The sequence below is a fragment of the Nannospalax galili genome, unplaced genomic scaffold (assembly GCF_000622305.1).
Source record: "Nannospalax galili isolate Female #2095 unplaced genomic scaffold, S.galili_v1.0 scaffold1118, whole genome shotgun sequence".
NCBI classification, from domain to species: domain Eukaryota; kingdom Metazoa; phylum Chordata; class Mammalia; order Rodentia; family Spalacidae; genus Nannospalax; species Nannospalax galili.
This window is the reverse complement of record NW_008342011.1, coordinates 2459141-2477037: the sequence shown is the minus strand read 5'-3', so window position 1 is coordinate 2477037 and position 17897 is coordinate 2459141. Positions and strand designations below refer to the sequence as shown.

At 38.9% G+C, this 17897-nt stretch overlaps 1 protein-coding gene and 1 pseudogene across 1 annotated transcript in view; both read left to right on the top strand.

Moving 5' to 3' along the window:
* Positions 1-17897, top strand: part of Macrod2 (mono-ADP ribosylhydrolase 2) — a 2130377-nt gene that overhangs the window by 260071 nt on the left and 1852409 nt on the right. The window lies entirely within an intron of this gene.
* On the top strand, positions 6617-6717 carry LOC115071190 (annotated as a pseudogene).

Genomic DNA, 17897 nt, shown 5'->3' with positions numbered 1-17897 from the left:
TTGCCCCCCTGGGATTTTGTTCCTCAGCACCAAAATTGCTAGAGGAGGTGATGCTAAAATAGGAGGAATCTGAGTGGATTGTTGGATGAGAGTCTGGAGAGATTATTCAGTGTTGAAAAGCACATACTGCTCTTTCAGTGGGCCCAACTTCATTTCCCAACACCCATGTTGGGTAGGTCACAACCACCTGTAACTCCAGATCCAGAGGATCTGAGGCCTTGGGCCTCAATGGGCCCCTGTACGCATGTGCATGTACCCCAAGCACACACACACACACACACACACACACACACACACACACACACACACACATGCACACACACACAGTTAAAAATAAAAACATCTTGCAAAAAACATATTTTGGTCCTGATGGTGGTGATGATGTAATGGTCAAGCTGCACCTGCCAAATTTGTATTATGCATGCACCAAGTTAACTAAGACTTTTAAGCAATACTTTGAGTATTTGTCTGTTGCCTTCAATGTTAATGTGCTGGTTTCTTTTTACTGCAAATTAGCATTAGTTTCTTATTACAACATGCCATTATTATCTTCATTTCTGTGGGTCAAGAGTCTGGGCACAGCTTAGCCCAGCATCACATAAGGCTACAAAGTTTCAGCAGCCTCAACTCTGCTATGGAGGCAAAACTTGGTAAGGGTGTGCCTTCTTGTTCTTTTGTTTGTTGGCAGCATCCAGTTATCTGAGATTGTTGAACTGAGAGCTTTATATGTGGCTGGCTACTAGTCAGAGCTACCCTCAGTTCCTAGAGGCTGCCTCAGTTCCTTACCATGTGTATTCCCCCACATGGCTGCATGCTTCCTCCCAGCCATCACTGGGAGACAAAGACAGGTGATACCACTTTATGTGATGTGCTCCTGCATGCTAATCATCTATATCCTGTCATCTTTTCAGTATTCTGTTGCTTAGAAGCAAGTCATAGGTGCTTTCCATGCTCAACAGGAAAGGAATCCATGAGAATAGGAACATGGAATGAAGGTAGGAATCATGTGGGGTCTTCTCAGGAGTTTGTACATAGGCTGATACTGTTATTGTCCTCCAATACTATCTTCCTTTTTTCTCTACCTAAGGAATAGATGATTAGCTGAACATAAGATAACCTGAGATGAAGTCTTTATTCCTTAACTTTTCCTAGATAGACCTGGATGTGCAATGCAGCATGGCACTAATAAAGCAATCTGGAAGACTGGGGATTTGGTGAAATTGCCCTGCCAGCCTTGAAGGATTATCTACTCCTGACTTATTTTGTTGCTGTTTTTTCTTTTAAAAAATATTTTTATTGAGTTTTTGTGCATTTCATATAATAGATCTTAATCAAATTTAGGCACCCTTCCCCATCCCCACTTCCTATAACCCCCTACCAGATTTCATGCATTGTGTCATATATGATAAGCCCTATCTGGTCAAGCATTTGTACCCAGATGTGCCTCAGTGAAATGTCATCCACTGGAGTCCAGTCAGTCTATATAGAATCATTCCCTTAAAGAAGATCTGTTCCTCTCACCCAGCAGTGATCGGTTTCCAATAATTTCCTAGGCTAGGGTTGGGGGTCTGCTGCCCATTTCCCTTGTTTTATGCTGAGTTTTTGTCTGATTGAGTTGGCATGGTTATTGTGCATGCTGTCACCATTGTTGCAAGTTCATATGAGCAATTTCCCAGCTGCCTGAAAGCCTCTGTTTCCTTATGTTCATGCACCAACCCTGGCTCTTACAATATTTCCACCCCCTCTTCTGCAATGGCCCCTGAACTGTGGGTGGGTGGGGTTTAATATAGAAGTCCTATTCAAAGACACACAGTCTGCAGTCTCTTATTCTCTCAAATGTAGCCAGCTGTGGCCTTCTATGTGCATCATACTCTGTTGTATGAGGAAGCTAGCTTTGCTGGTGAGAGTTGAGGGATGTATTACTATTCCCTCTACCCCTTGATCTGCTATGTTGCATGAGCCTTAGGTTTAGAGGCTCCGCTGTAGATATGTCACTTAGACCTGGGCATCTCTCAGACGTAAGTTTTCTGAGTGTGACCAGTTGTAGAGCTCTGTAATAGCCTCCATATGTTGTACAAAGAAGCTTCTTTAATGAGTGGTATACTGTATACTTGTCTGTAAATATAAGGATCCATATTTAGTATACAGTAAGAAATTTCATTTGTTTAAAGCTATGATGGAGATAGGGCTTTCTCTAGGATCTATGACCTCTCCAACCATGTGTATTTGGCTATATTTACAGTGCTACCCATGAGTTCTTCCCATTGCGAGGGCTTTAAGTCCAATTGGATAGCTGTTGATTACCCCCTAGGTAAAAGTGTCACTATTGCACCAATAGAGATAGCTTGCTGTACCAGTCATTGTGGTTATTAGGCTTTAGAGTTGGGTTGTATCATTGATTGATTTTTCTCCCTTAGCAGCTTGCATAGTATCCCCTAGAACTATGAGAGCTAGTTTTCAGGGAGGTGGCTTCCAGGTCAGTTCTAGCTCCATTGCTCCAAGTCTGTGTCTAAAATATTCCTGTCTTTAGCAATAGGGTCTTATCTCCAAGTTCTAGGAGGTAATCAAGGGCTTTGGAAATAGCTTGTGTTATTTGGGAAGTCTCTTGGGCCACCCTGACCAACAACTCAAAGGGAGGTTTCTCCTGTCTGGCACTGTGCTCCTTGTATAGCCTTCAGGTATACACATGCACTCATGCTCAGATATTGTATATGTATTTTTCAGGAGGCCTTTGAGCTAATACATTTCCCTCTGGCTTTTTACACCACCTAAGCTTTATTTATCTTTCCCCTCTCTCTTTCTCTATTTCTGTATAACCTCCCTCCTCCCTCCCCAGTTTAAGTACTGACTTCAGTGTGAGAGAAAAAGAAAATTTTATTTGAAGCCTTATTTTAAAATAGTTATTTAATTTTTAAAAAACTTTGTGCAGGTATGTATTGTACATTGTACCTACTCCTACCCCGTGTTCCCATCCTAAACTCCCTTTTAAAAATTGCTTCTCCTTCCCACTGGCCCCTTTTATTCCTGAGTCAATTTCACTACTACTTTTGTGCATATATACATACATAATTTTATGTGACTATATAAAATCTGGGGACTACAAACGAGAGAAAGCAATCATTTGTCTTTCTGACACTGGCTTAATTTCCTTAATACAATTCTCTCCAGTTCCATCGTTTTTTCTGCAAACAGTATACCTTCATTCTTTTTGTTACTGAAAAGAATTCCATTGTGTATGTATGCCACATTTCCTTTCTCCATTCCTCTGTTGTTGGATACCTAGGTCAGTCCCATGATTTACCTATTGTGAATAGTGCTGCAGTAAACACTGATGAGTAAGTATCTCTGCGATATGTTGATTTGTGATGTGTTGATTTGAAGTCCTTTGGGAGAATTCTCCAAGTGATGTGGCTGGGTCATATAGCAGGTCTATTTTCAGGTTTTGATAAACCTTCATACTGAATTTCATAGAAGCTCGAGTAGTTCGTATATTCTCCAGCAGTGTATACTTATCTGCAGCATTACAGAGTCACATTACATTTGTACCTGAATAAAGAAACAGCCTGACTCTTTAGCTTTTAGCAAGGCCAAGCAAAAGTAGGCTGAACTCTGAGACCCACCTGTTAATACTTCACTCATACTTTTATTGAAGGGGATGTCCAACATCAGTTGCCAAGTACAAGTTACAATCCACCCTTATCAGAGTACCTTGCCTTTTGGTGCCTAGGCCGAAAATCACTCACTCAAAACAAACAGACTTCTCCATTTTTTTCACTGCTTTTAATAAGAAAGACAGACAGGCTGTTTGCAGCACTTTGATATGGTAATTAAGCACACCCACATTTATTCACTGTCTTGGGTAAAGGGCAAAGTAGGATCCTGTGGGATTAAGGTCAAGTACCAAGGTCACCAGAGGAGCAGATGGCTCAGTGAGCTTGTTTACTTTATAACTTTTGGTTGCAAGGTTAAATCCTAGAATTCTTTAGGCCAGAGTATATCCATATTGTAAACGTCATTCCTACACTTATCCTTTTTGTCTACATCCACACCAATATTTGTTGCTGTTTGATTTCTTAGTGACTGACATTTAAGCCTTGATATTTTGTACTGCCTCTTGTTAGGATGCTTCTTTGAGTTCTTCATCTAGATTTGGGACAGTGTTGTCTTGTCCTGAATCCATCACTTCTTGTCCAGAAACCATCACCATGAGAAGGGGAATTGCCCTCTTCAACTCAACGTCTCTGTCAAGACAATTTCTGTTCTTAACACTGTGGGGAGAAAACCCAACCTTAGCTGCGCTGCCCCTCCCATAGTCCTTAGTCCTTTTTATCATTCATTTTGCAGAGTATGAAGAGATTTTTAAAGGAACATTAAATAACTTCTAAATACAGTCTAAGCTTAACTATAATGTCCTGTTTCCTGACTCAAAAGTGTGGTGTATGACATTTGCCAATTTAATAAGAGTAAATTAAAACTTTTTCTGAGAAATTATGATCATTCCTGAAGATAGCAATAATTCTTTGTAACCATATTTCCTATTTCAGCCTTGATCTTATCCTAAGGAGAAAAAGATTGTACCTGATTCTTGAGCCTGTTGCTTTGCAGACAGCTCATGCAGAATATAATCAAGCCTAACTGCTTCATTATATGGGCCAAAGCTAAAAGAATGGTCTAGAGTAGGCCTCCAGCTGTGAGCTGAGAAATAGTAGAGAGGAGGACCCTGAGGGAACTGCTGTGTTTCCTCTCCTATAGCAGGCCTACTCTTGGCCAGCTCATGTGGGACTGGGGCATTCTGAGATGTGCTGTTTTAGTGCTTGTGGATTTGTATAGATGTCACCAGGACTGGAATGCTGAAGTGAGTCATATTCAAGTAGTAAATTCTTTCTGAATTGTTTGTTAGACTCCACACCTATAGTGTTTATTTAATGTGGTAATAAACTTGTTAATTTTTTAAATCACAAAGTAACTCTTGCTTATTATGGTAAATTGCACAATACAAAATTGTAACTTGGCTTTCTTGGGAAGTCTTCTCCAACATTCCTTTTACCCACTCCTTTTAACCTTACACTTAGGAAATGTTCTTTTCTAAAAACTGACACCTCATTCAATGCTTCTCATATTTTTTCAATGATCCCCAGGTTTTAATTTTTTTTTTTTTTGGCTTAAATGGAGAATAATGCATTCAATCCAAATAGGTAAAATTGCCCAACCATCTTGGGGTAGAGTTGAAATATGGATCCATTTGGTTTTCCTCCCAGGAACATATAGTTATGTTAAAAAATTAAGGGTGAAAATAAATGCAATGGGACAGAAAAAGTGCTAGTCTGATTTTGCTTAGGTAATTAACAGCACAGGTGTTATTAAGTACTATACATGTCAAAAGAAAAAGGTTAAAATGGTCCAAGAACCTTCTGAAAATAATGACACATGACTTAGGCTGAGCCTTAACTAGATAAGGCAGGACAGAGAGAACTGTAGCTACTTAATCTCTTGTCATGAAACAGAGCAGTTGTCCCTGGACCTGTATAAGGATTCTGTAGTCTACCCCAGACCTAAAAGGAAAAGACTTCAGGAGTTAGTCTGGAGTCATGTGTCTTTAAGTTAGCTCTTGATGGGTGGCATTTAGAAGTTCCCACAGTGGAAGATGTATCTCTCTATTAGCACGGCTGCTTGAAAATTAATTTTCAAGCATACTTCATGGCTAAAATTCTTATAAAAATAAATGGAAATGTCACATTCATATTAGTTGTGTATATTTGTTATATTTCTTAAAAAATATTCATTTGTAACTGAGTTGCTATTCTCTTAATTCTTCTTAAGATTCTAAGAGTCATTTATTTGTTCAAGGTTTACCAAAAAAGAAAATGAGTAAGAGTCCTAGAAATATTCTGCATTAACTGCTTGTTTGTTTTTGTTTTTTTTTAAATCATTTGTTCATTCCTCCCACTTAAAGAACAAGCAAATTAGAATAGGACACTAATCCATCCAGAGGGGATTTTGTAGGGAGGATATGAATTAAACACACACAAAAAATGTAATGCGAGGGAAAATGTCAGGGTTTGAATTTTTAGCTATGGCATTCAGAAATCCCTTAAGAGACATCTTGAATGTCAAATTTAGACATGTTCTGACACAGATAAGCGAGGTTCCAGACAGGTGTTAGTGAAAGCCTGTGGTGGTGTCTTCCAAATGCTGAAGTAGAGTTGATGAAGCAGAGTCATATGGTTTTGTGAGTTTGATATACATTATATATTCACCATGGAAAGGGACATTGAGTGTTGTATTTTCATGATGAACATGTGGAAGAGCAGAAATCAGTAGCAGAAATAAGCTGCCATCTGCACTTCCCAGGCTATCTGCAAGCTATCCACATATCACAGGTAAGCACTAAGAAAGTGTTACATCAGATCAGTTCAGAAGACTATCAGATACCTTTTAACAACCCCAGTAAACTCTATCTCGAATGTTGGAATCTATTTGTATATCCTTGTTTATGCATTATTTTATTTTCTTTCTAACTATTTTCTTATATTCCATAGGCTCTGATCCCTAGAAGTAGATTCTGAGAATGGAGTTTTTATGCAAGTGGTTCACTGAGAGAGAGCGTGCTCTCTCCTGCTCCCTTTGGCAGCACATATGTTAAATTTGAATTATATAGAGATTAGCATGACCTCTTAGAAGGATGACTTGAAAATTCATGAAGCATTCCATATTTTTAAGGAGTTTCTTTTCTTATTTATTTTTATTTTTATTTATTTTTAAATAATTTATTGAGAATTTCATACATGCATATAAGGTGTTTTGATCAAATCCATGCCCACTCCCTTCCCTCCAACTCTTCCCATATCTCCCCATCACTTTTTTCTGATAACTTCATATACTTTTTCTTCTTTTCTTTTTTATGGGGCTTTTTGCTAGTCTAACATTACCCCCTCTGAAGTCCTTAAATCTTTTAAGGATTAGATAAAAGCTCTCAAATACTTTAGACACTTTTTTGCCTTTGGAACAGAGAATGTAGCTAAGAGGCCCAAGGACATTGTGACTTTTAGCCAAGAAACTGGCTACATTTCTTTGGGGGCTTCTTACCCTAATTGCCTAGCCAATTCCTACCTTCTATTCTTATCATGCCATCCTCTGAAGAGGTTACCCAAATTGCAGATAGGGAATCGGGACAGAGACCACTCTGGCTTCTTCTATGCTGAACAGGGATGTGGGGTGATGCAATTGGGGTAGTCTTCAGTGCGTCTATCTATAAGATTCCCAAATTGCATAACCCCCCCTTTTTTTTGTGAAGGAGAAGTAAAGGCAAGAGTAATCAGCATCACAAGTTCTAGGCAGGGAACTAGAAAAAAGTCAGAACAGGGCAATTTCAAATGTTCATATGAGAGTCCATTGGAGTTTCTTGACAAGGGCTTCCAAAAGCATCCCTCTATTGGGTTCTTCCTCATTTTTCTTTTGTCTTCCAAGACTGGACTAGTTGGCTGGGAAGAGTGGCTGGAAAAAGTGGCTGGATATTCAAGTGAGGGTCCAGTGACCCTTCTTGTCACTCCTGTAATGAATGAGCATAGCTGTGAACAAGTCCAGCTGTGACTGTGTTTAGTGATCAGGCTCAGCCAAAGTTGTGATGATGGTAGTTATTGCATGCAGAAGGGACTGCTTTATATCATCATCTTATTAAAAGGACCTGGAATTTAAAAGGATTTGGTGCTAGGAGCCACATATGAGGAAGAACATATGTCATTTATTTTTCTGAGTCTGTTACTTCACTTAGTATAAAAGAGTTTCTAGATCCATCCATTTACCTGCAAATTTCATTATTTCATCTTTCTTTACTGCTGAATAGAACTCCACCGTGTAAATACACCACATTTTTGTTAACCACTCATCAGCTGAGGGACACTTAGGTTGCTTCCATCTCTTAGCTATTGTGAAAAGAACAGCAACACACAGGGTTGTATAAGTGTCTCTACAATAGGATGAGTCCTTTGAGTATATGATAAGGAGTGGTATAACCGGATCATATGGTAGGTTCATTTTTAGTTTTTTAAGAGTTCTTCACACTGTTTTCCATAGAGGCTGCACGAGTTTTCAATCCCACCAGCAGAGAATGAGTCTTCCCCTTTCTCTACATCCTTGCCAGCATTTGGTTTCATTTGTTCTCTTGATCCTAGCCAGTCTGATTGGGGTAAGGTGATACCTTAGGGTGGTTTTAATTTGCATTTCCCTAATTACTAATGATGTTGAACACTTTTTGAGATGTTTCTTAGCTATCTTTCTTTCTTCCTTTGAGAACTCTCTGTTTAGCTCTTAAGCCCACCTTTTAATTGGGTCATTTGGTTTCTCGACTCTTTGTTTTTTGAGTTCTTTATATATTCTGGATGTTAAACCTCTGTTGTGAGTGTCACTGGTAAAGATTTTTTTCCCATTCTGTGGGTTTTATTTTCATTTTTTTGATTTTTTTTTTTTTTTTTTTTTTCTGCTATACAGAAGCTTTTTAGTTTAATGAGGTCCCACTTATTGATTGCTGACCTTAATTCCTGAGCAACTTCTGCTTGATTTAGACAATCCTTTCCTATACCTATATCCTGTAAGTTACTGCCAATATTTTCTTCTAATAGTTTCAGGGTTTCCAGTTTCACATTGAGGTATTTGATCCATCTGGAGTTGACTTTCACAAGGCGAAAGATAAGGATCTAGTTTCATTCTTCTACAGGTAGAGATCCAGTTTTTTGTTTGTTTTGTTTTGTTTTTTTTTAATGGACTTAAGCATAATGTCTGGAAAGTATAATCCCTTGAACTCTTAAAGAAATATCCTGATGACTTTACTCTTTGGTTATACTTTCCTTTTGGGTGTTTAAGACCATATAGTTGGCCCAAATAAATCAATTTATTTTTATACTTAAGATCGTTTGTTTGAGGATCTGTTCCTCAGGGGTCACATGGGCTTGGGAGGAGCCCCTGGCTCCTTTCTTTGACCAGTTCCATCTATGTGAAGATAAGTCACTTCACTTGGAAGCATGATGAGGTGTTTGCTCTGAGTTGACCCTCCTCTTTGTAGACTGGACACTTGTTCAAGTCCATCTGGTGGGGTCTCCATGGCCTCCCTAAACAAGAGGACAGGTGACTCACCACAGTTACAGGACATTTTGAGTGATGTTCCATATTCTCCTGGAACTTAGTCAACTTTGGAGGGCAAGGGGCAAAAACTTTCCTTTAAGCCCCTCTGTCCAGATTAGTATAGGCCTCAAAGTATGGCTGTTAAACATCCAAGAAGGTTAGTTCCACCAGTCTGGTACTTTTAATTAGCATGTGCTATGTAAAGCTTGGGTAAAAAACCAAATACTTTCAGATAAACATTGACTAGGTATACATTTTGTTCCTTAAACTGGTTGACTAAACTATGACCATAGAAATTTTAAGGTTATGTGTATATTATTTTTATCTCATCTTTTATATAGCATAACAAACCTACACAGACCTTCATCACTTGCTTTTGCTTTCTCATTTTTTCTGTCTGTTTTGGAAAATATCTCCATTCCCATATCCTTTGAATATCTTTTACATTCTCATTTTCTTTCTTTCTTTTTTTAAAATAATTATGAGACATTAATAGTATTGACAAATAAGTTTTCCATCTGTTGTGAGAATTCTTTTCCTAGGGACTAAACAATGCTTATTCCCTTTTAAGGTTCTAGTGTCAAGCCGATATCTGATTAAAGTTTTACTGGGGAACCAATTTAAGGAGTTTCTTTTTTGCAAAAGATGCAGACTATTACAGAGTTCCACAACTCATCAAAATGCAAAGAATAAGTGTCCATGTGGTCCCAGCCTCAATAGATACATCTATAATGCAACCCCTGCACATAAGTCTCATGGAGGAAGGAGTGAAAGTTTGTAAAAGCCAGAGGTTGAGGACACCTGCTGTTAGAGCTTGTCTTCCAGGAACAACAAGGATGCTTTAGCCATGAAATCTCCCTAATATGGTTGCCTTATCAAGACCTGAATGATGACACCACCAGTCGACATGCCAGTGTGAATGCGGGAAATTTCACAGGGTCTTAACTCTAGATGAAGAGCTTCAGGCAATCAGTGGATACTAAGGGAGAGAGAATCAGTTTTCTCTAAGGTCTAGCTCCCTCATAGATTATCCATTCTCAAGTGGTGAGCCCTAAACACATAATGCAAATGAGCACCACTAAATGGACTTTGTGCATTATGTGTATATGTGTATATGTATAAGTGTATATATAAATGTGTGTATATATATATAAATAATAAAGATGAGGACAGGAGAGAGTGGTAAGAATGTGGGAGGAGATGGAGGGGAGGGAGGGAGAGGTGAAAATGATGTAAATACAGTACTCAGGTGATTAAAGAGTGAACTTATGTTCTTTAAAAAACAAAACAAGGGGCTGAAGGTTAACAGCACTGTCTGCTCTTGCAGAGAACCCAGGTTCAGTTCCCGGCTAACAACTATATGTTCAAGGGGATCTGAGGCCCTCTTCTGACCTCCATGGGCATTGCATAACACAGGTGCACTTACATGCAGGGATTACACTCATACACAAACAATAATAAAAATAATAATAAATTTAAAACAAAACAAAACGAAAAACAAAATAGAATGCCATCAGGAAACTCTTAGAAGAGTAAGGGAGGCAGGTCAGGAAAGGAGAGTAGTAGACACAGATAGAATTTCACTTGTCTAGCTTTGGTCTGATATACGTGGGCTTATCTCAGGGTTATTCCACCCATAGGAATCCTGTGTTCTGCTCTTTCAGGAGTCATTCATTGCCTAATGCTATCCTCCAAAGAAGGATGTAACTTCCCAGGCTTTTCTGGAGAGGCACCTCCCAGAGGCACAAGACATTTCTTAGAGAAATCCAGTTCTTAGCAGTCAGCACTCAGTGGCTGAGAGATGGGGACTCTATAAGAAAAGGGCAGTTTTCAACTGCGAGTAATGTTGTCTGGGAGAACTTTGACACACTATCTGAGGATATTTTTGATTGGTGTGAATCAGGGAGAGGGCTGGTGGAGTTCCTGCTACTGACATTTAGTGAATAGAGGCCAAGAATGCTGCTAATTCAGGGTAGCCCATCTGTGACAAAGAGTAAGACTAACTTGCTAACCATGCCAAGAAATGCACACACCAGGTTGATGGAGGCTGATCCAGGCACCAACAGTGATTCCCACACATTCTTTTCCAAGTATGCCTCAGTTGTATTTGTAAACTGCTACAGCAAGGGCTATTTTTAAAAAATATTTTATTATTTTTAAAAAATATTTTATTTTTTTAATTTTATGTGTATGTGTATACTGCCTGCATGTAGGTAAGTGCACCCGTGTCGTGCAGTGCCCGCGGAGGACAGAAGAGCCTGCCGGATCTCCTGGAACTGGAGTTATAGATACTTATTAGCTGCCATGTGGGTGCTGGGATTCGAACCTGGGTCTTCTGCAAGAATAACCAGTGTTTTTTAACCACTGAGCCATCTCTCCAGCCCCAGCAAGAGCTATTTTTAAGACTTGACCTGCTCAGGTTTAGAGTCTAAACCCTCATTCATCTATTCATGCATTTATTCAGCAGATATTTTATTAAGTATTTATTGAACACATACTAAGGCACTAGGCCAAAAGAATGCAAGAGTAGGTACACCATGGCCTCTGTTTTCAAAAAACTTAGAAAATTAAGTAAGAGATAGTACAGCCCAGTTTCTGTCTTAGTTTTTAAAGAAAAAAATGTGTATTAACACTGGCTGACTATGTTAAATCTGGGAATGGAGAATAGCAAGTTGTTGGTTTGGGAAAAGAGTTAACACATAATTGTCCTTTAGGAATTAAGTTTAGAAAGAGGAAGGGCCTTGATGGGGGGACCTTTAAAAATGAACAGTATAACCATTGTGGGATAGGGCAGAAAGATTGTGCAAGCCGGGGCTGGTACTTAAGGTTTGTCTAGGGTTGGAACATAAGGAAACAGAGACTTTCAGGCCTCTGGGAACTTGCTCATATGAACTTGCAACAGTGGTGGCAGCATGCACAAGACCCATGCTGACTTAATCAGACAAAAAACCCAGCATATGAGCAGGTTCCCAGGAACTTGTAGGACTCTGTTTCCACATGGTCATGCCCATCCTCCCTGACTCTTACAATCTTTCTGTCTCCTCTTCTGCGATGGTCCCTGAGCTCTGGGTGGATGGAGTTTAATAAAGGGGTCCTGTCCAAGGACCATCATCCAGCAGACTCTTGATTTCTACACCTTGGCCATTTGTGACCTTTTGTGTTCCTGGCCCTCCACTGCATGAGGGAACTTCATTATTGAGAACTGAAAGATTCATTAGTGTCTTCTTTATCCCTGTTCTATGTTCCATGAGCCTTAGGTGTAGAGTTTGCATTGCAGATGTGTCACTTAGGCCTGGGCAATAGATTGTTTGAGATGTTCTTTATGCAATACACAAAAAAAAATCAATAAAAAAACCCAGCATAGAAATGGGGAAAGGGGCAACTTTAGCTGAGGAACTATTGGCAACTGATTACTGCTGGGTGAGGGAGAGTAGATCTTTAAGGGAGAGACTCTAGACAGGCTGACTGGACTCCAGTGGATGAATTTTCTCCGAGGGATATCTGGGTACAAATGCTTGACTAAACAGGACTTAACATATATGACAAAATTCATGAAATCTGGTGTGGGGAGATTATGGGGAGGCATGGGTGGGGGAGGAGGGTCTAAGATTGATTAAGGTCTATTGTATGAAATGTACAAAAACTCATTAAAAATATACATAAAAAGAAATGAACAGTACAATTATATGAAAAGCAGCATAGCAGGGCCTTGAGGGGAAAGAGAGGCTTCTATTTAAAAACCTAGAAAAGAGCATCATTAGAGTTCTAAAAGTAAGAGTAAGATAGAGAGAGATAAAGCCACCATAAAGATGGATGGGGCCTGGGAGGCCCAGAGGAGCCTTCAGAGAAACCCACTGAATCAAGGCAAATACCTGGCTTTCATAAGTTTTTGGAAGCTGGTGGGAAGTTTTATACCACATGATTTAGTTCAGCATACCATATGTTCCTAACAGCATGGAAGCATCAGCTACTAAACGGGACTATAAATTAGGGGCTGTTGTTAGGGTTCAGCACAACAAAGCTTTATAACTCTCCCAAGGAGAGAGCTGGGGGTATGGAGGATTGTGGGGTGGGAAATAATGTCTTTAAGCTATAGGATCTGGCCTATTAGAGTGACCAGTGTTATCTTAATGGGGCAGGCCTGTCTTCTAACAGATTATACACACCAAACATAAATATTCAATCATTTATCCAACAAATATTATTGAGGACATACTATATATCAGATGCTATTCTAGGCACTTGACATAAGGCAATTAACAGTATAGAAAAAATATCTCCAATGAGTGTACAGTGCAGTGAGAAGAATAGCAAAGATATATTTAAACAAATAAATATATGAATGACAGAGGTTTTTATACAGATAAATACTGTGAAGAACACAGAAGAAAAAAGTGGGATAGTGGGTTAGACTGAAAGTGTAGATACCGTATTTTAGTAAGGGTATCAGTAAAGTCTGCTTTGAAGAGATGACATTTCAGGTGAGGCCTTAGTGATGGGAAGGAATCTGCTGTGAGATCCAGGGGAAGACAATTGTTTCAGGGAGAGGAAGTTTCATGGCCTCACAGAGGGACCAGAAGACTAGTGTGGGAATATCCTAGCATGTAGGCTGGAGAGCGATAAGGAATGAGATCTGAGAGATGAGCAGAGGCCACTAAGCCACTGTAAGGACTGTGGTTTTACAACAACTTTATAGTAGTTGTCACGGGAACTCACTGGAGATTTTTTAAATAGTATTTTGGCAGGCGTGTGATGGTTCAGCAAAGAGACTTGTACAGTAATGGAGGGTAATGATCACGAGAAAGGAAATTGCTTGTGTATAGCCTTCTAACTTGCTTTCATCCTCTTTCTAAAGTACGTTATAGGATGTCTTTCCCTCCAATCTTGTGACCAAATTTTATTTGGTAAAATATTTGCCAGTGGAAGAACATGATAAGTTAGAAATACATTTAACATTATGCCTGTCCAAAACACTGCATTATTTCTGAAGAGTAAATGAGCTTTAAAGGGCAATAAAGCATTCCTCATACCTGTGTCATAATGGGGACATGGTAACAGAGAGAGGAGGCCTTTCAGATTAGTGAGGCAAGTTAGATATTAGCTGCCTAAAATATGCTTGGCATAGCATCTCAACCAAATCAAATCACTTTTAACATCACTTTTTCTTTTCTTTGAAATATGAGAAGGGGCATCAGATGAGCAAGCAGTGCATAATTTCTTTCTAGTTTGTGTGTGTGTGTGTGTGTGTGTGTGTGTGTGTGTGTGTGCAGTGTAGCGTGAAACCCAGACTTTACAAGTGAGTTATAGACTTCTCACAGTTTGTTATGCAGCAAGTGTTAGTGTAGGCTAGACTTGAGTTTGAATGATCCTGTTTGTTTATGTAAAGTGCATTCTTTTTATGTGTTAGCATTCTTTTGTGTACTAGCAGCTAATAAAATTTTTGATGTATTAATAGGAAGCTTGACAAAAGCCTAAAGGAACTTGGCTAGTTTATGGAGATGTTTTGTAGGCTAGTTTATTTGAAAATTACTTCATGGGATGCCTATATCACAGTGACAATCCAGCATTATTCTACCAGCAAGGAGCAGACATCAGGTTACATACAAAAGATTGCTAGACTCCTCCCTTTGGAGACACATTTTCAAGGCTCATATGTTGTGTATTTGTCAAAGGTGAACCTTTAAAGTTGATTTTAAAAGTATATGTTTAGTAGCATTTGTAATTGTTTTAAATGTCCCCTCATGAATCAGAATGCATGAGTTTTCTTTTTGACTCTGTCCTGGAGATCTTATTAATGTCTTGCTATGTTAAAGTCAGTAGGAGCCATTTGTCATTCACAATTGTCTCATGGTTCTGATATTTATTTTAAATGCTTTATGTGACAAAACTGTCTCTGGACAGAGACATAGGAGTCACATTGTATCATCTCACTGCTTTTTATTCAAAAACAGCTGTCTAAATTCCTGGTTTTATGAATGTGCATCTGCATGAATACCTTTATTATCTATGTTCCTTCCACTTAATAGACTTAATTCACAAACAAGGCAAGTATAGCAGCTCACTTTTTAAAAAGAAAAACCTGGAGAACAGCAAAAATGTAACATTGTGAAATGCTTTTCTTTCACTGAACAGACAAGTTCATTTGTGTGCTTACCACTGCTGCTCCAAGTAAAATCACACTGTCCTTTAAATGGTCACAATTGGCCCATGGTTATTGTATTGTTTGTATATTTTTACAGAATTATGATTTAAATAATCTTTTGGGCTATGTGCTCCCTCTTGCTGCTGACATGCTACCAGGTGATAAACTTTCTTTGCACACAAGACCATCTCCTGTTAACTTCCATATTCAGGAATTGTGACAGCTTATTAGATATGCTGGTCCCAAGTCAGGAGAACTTTGAGTTACTTTGTTTGTTCTGTCAGTTACTCAGACTTATTCTTCTCAAACAGCAGTAGATGAGTTCCATAATCAATCCTTGTGGAGTTGTCTGTGAGTCGGGAAACAGCTAGAATGTCATAGAAATAAACATGGATTTTCTTATCACATAGCTGGGATCATGCTTATAATTCTGATTCATTGATATAGCTACACACTTTCTGGAACTACTTTTGCAGCCTTGGTTGTAGATTATGGCTCACATTGAACAAATTCATTTATTTACACATATTATAAATAATAATGTCAAATTACCTTGGAAATTTTTGGTATTGTCTTTTTGTTGGTTTTTTGAGACAGGGTCTTACTTTATACCCCTTGCTGGCCTGGAACTCACAGAGATTTGCCTGCCCCTGCCTCCCCAGTGTTGGGATTAAAAGTATGCACCACCACACCTTGTTCCTCCCCCCGTCCTCCTCTTCCTCATTTTCTTCTTCTTTTAAAGGTAGTATCTTGCTATGTAAACCAGGCTACCTTGGAACTTGCCATTGATTCAGTCTGGACTCTAGCTTTTCTTTTGACACTTACCTTGGCCTCCTGCATACTGGAATTACAGGTGTGTACCAGATCATCAGTTAAATTTTAAGATATGACCATCTAAACACTCAGCAATTCTATTGTTGTATACCAAATGCATATACAATATATTTGTGTGTACTTAGCTACATATACAAGAATTTCATAAGTGCATTATTCACAATAACTCAAAATGACCCAAATGCTCTTTAATGAGAAAATGGACAAATATATTTTAGTGTATTCATATACTGGAACAATATATATTCCATGAAAGAAACACATATACAACATATACATGAATCACACAAAAGATACGCTTATGTGAAAGAAGCCAGACACAAAGAATATATGATGTGTGAGTCCCTTTAAATTTCAGACACAGGCAAAACTATAGTGTGAAGAGATGTAAATAAAAGTAAGCCATTGAGCAAAGTAAGGAAATATTTACATAAAAATGGGCATCAGAATTACTTTGGTGAAGGGTTATGGTTATGGTACTGTATGGCACTTTCCAGAAGAGTTTGTAATATTCTTTGCCTTCAATTAGGTGGTGTTCTTCAAGTATTTTAATAGTTATTTTATGTACATATGTGAAATATATTTCTCAAAACTTAACAAAGCACTAAATGTGCCTACTTAACCCTGGAACTGTTCTGGGAATTAATATTTGTAAAGTATCTGCTCTAGTTTGATTTCTGTTGCTGTGATAAAACACAGATCAAAAGCAACTTGAGGAAGATGAATTTACTTCATCTTACACTTCCAGGTAACAGTTCACTAAGGCAAGTCAGGGCAGGAATCCTTAGAGGCAGAAGCTGAAGCAGAGACCAGGAGAATCGCAGCTTTCTGGCTCATTTCCCTGCTTCTGCTCAACTAGCTTTCTTAAACAGCCCAGGCCCCACCTGCCCAGGATGGCACAGTGCACAGTGGGGCACACCCTTCCACATTAATTAGCAATAAAGAAAATACTCTATGGACATACCCACAGGCCAATCTGCTAGAGGAAATTCCTCAACTGAGCTTCTCTCTTCCCAGATGTCTCTAGTTTGTGTCAAGTTGACAAAACTAACAGACCCAGTACCTTTCAGAATAAAAGGGATAATGGTACTTGTGGGATCTTCTGAACAGAAAGCAAAGGCATGTGGCCCAAGATTTAATTTTTTACATAGCCAAACACTTCTTTTTGCTATATACAGAGAAGTGATTGATTGAGATTCTCACACCCTAAATTTTATACTCTGTGTTGGACTCTTGAATTCTTCAGTGGGTTAAGGTAGGATGGTAATATCATATGCATGAGCAGTCGGATATTTCAAAGTCCTGCCCTGGAGCTGATAGTGCAGCTTTCCCCTGTGCCCCAACACACAGATTTTTAGTTGCTTTTATTTTTTCCTAAATCATAAATATGGGACTGCTAATTACTTGAGAGAGGCTTAACACCTTCACAGCTCTTTTTGATATGAACTCATTTCATCTAGAAGTGAAACATTCATTTACTAATACTAGTTAATATCCACTATAGTGCTTCTACTTGAGACAAATTATTATATGCAGCATGCCGCTTTGTGCAAACATATGTTACATGAATCTCACAACTACCCTCTGAGGCCACACGGTGATATTATATTTTAGTAGTTATGAATTTCAGACTCAGAGAGGTATCTTAAAGACAGTTCTGTTTAGCCCAGTGTGGTGGCACATGTTTTTAGTCCCAGCACTCAGGAGGCAGAGGCAGGTGGATCTCTGTGAGTTCAAGGCAAGTCTAGTCTACATTAGTGAGTTCCAGGCCAGCTGGGGCAACAGGGAGACCCTGTCTCAAAAA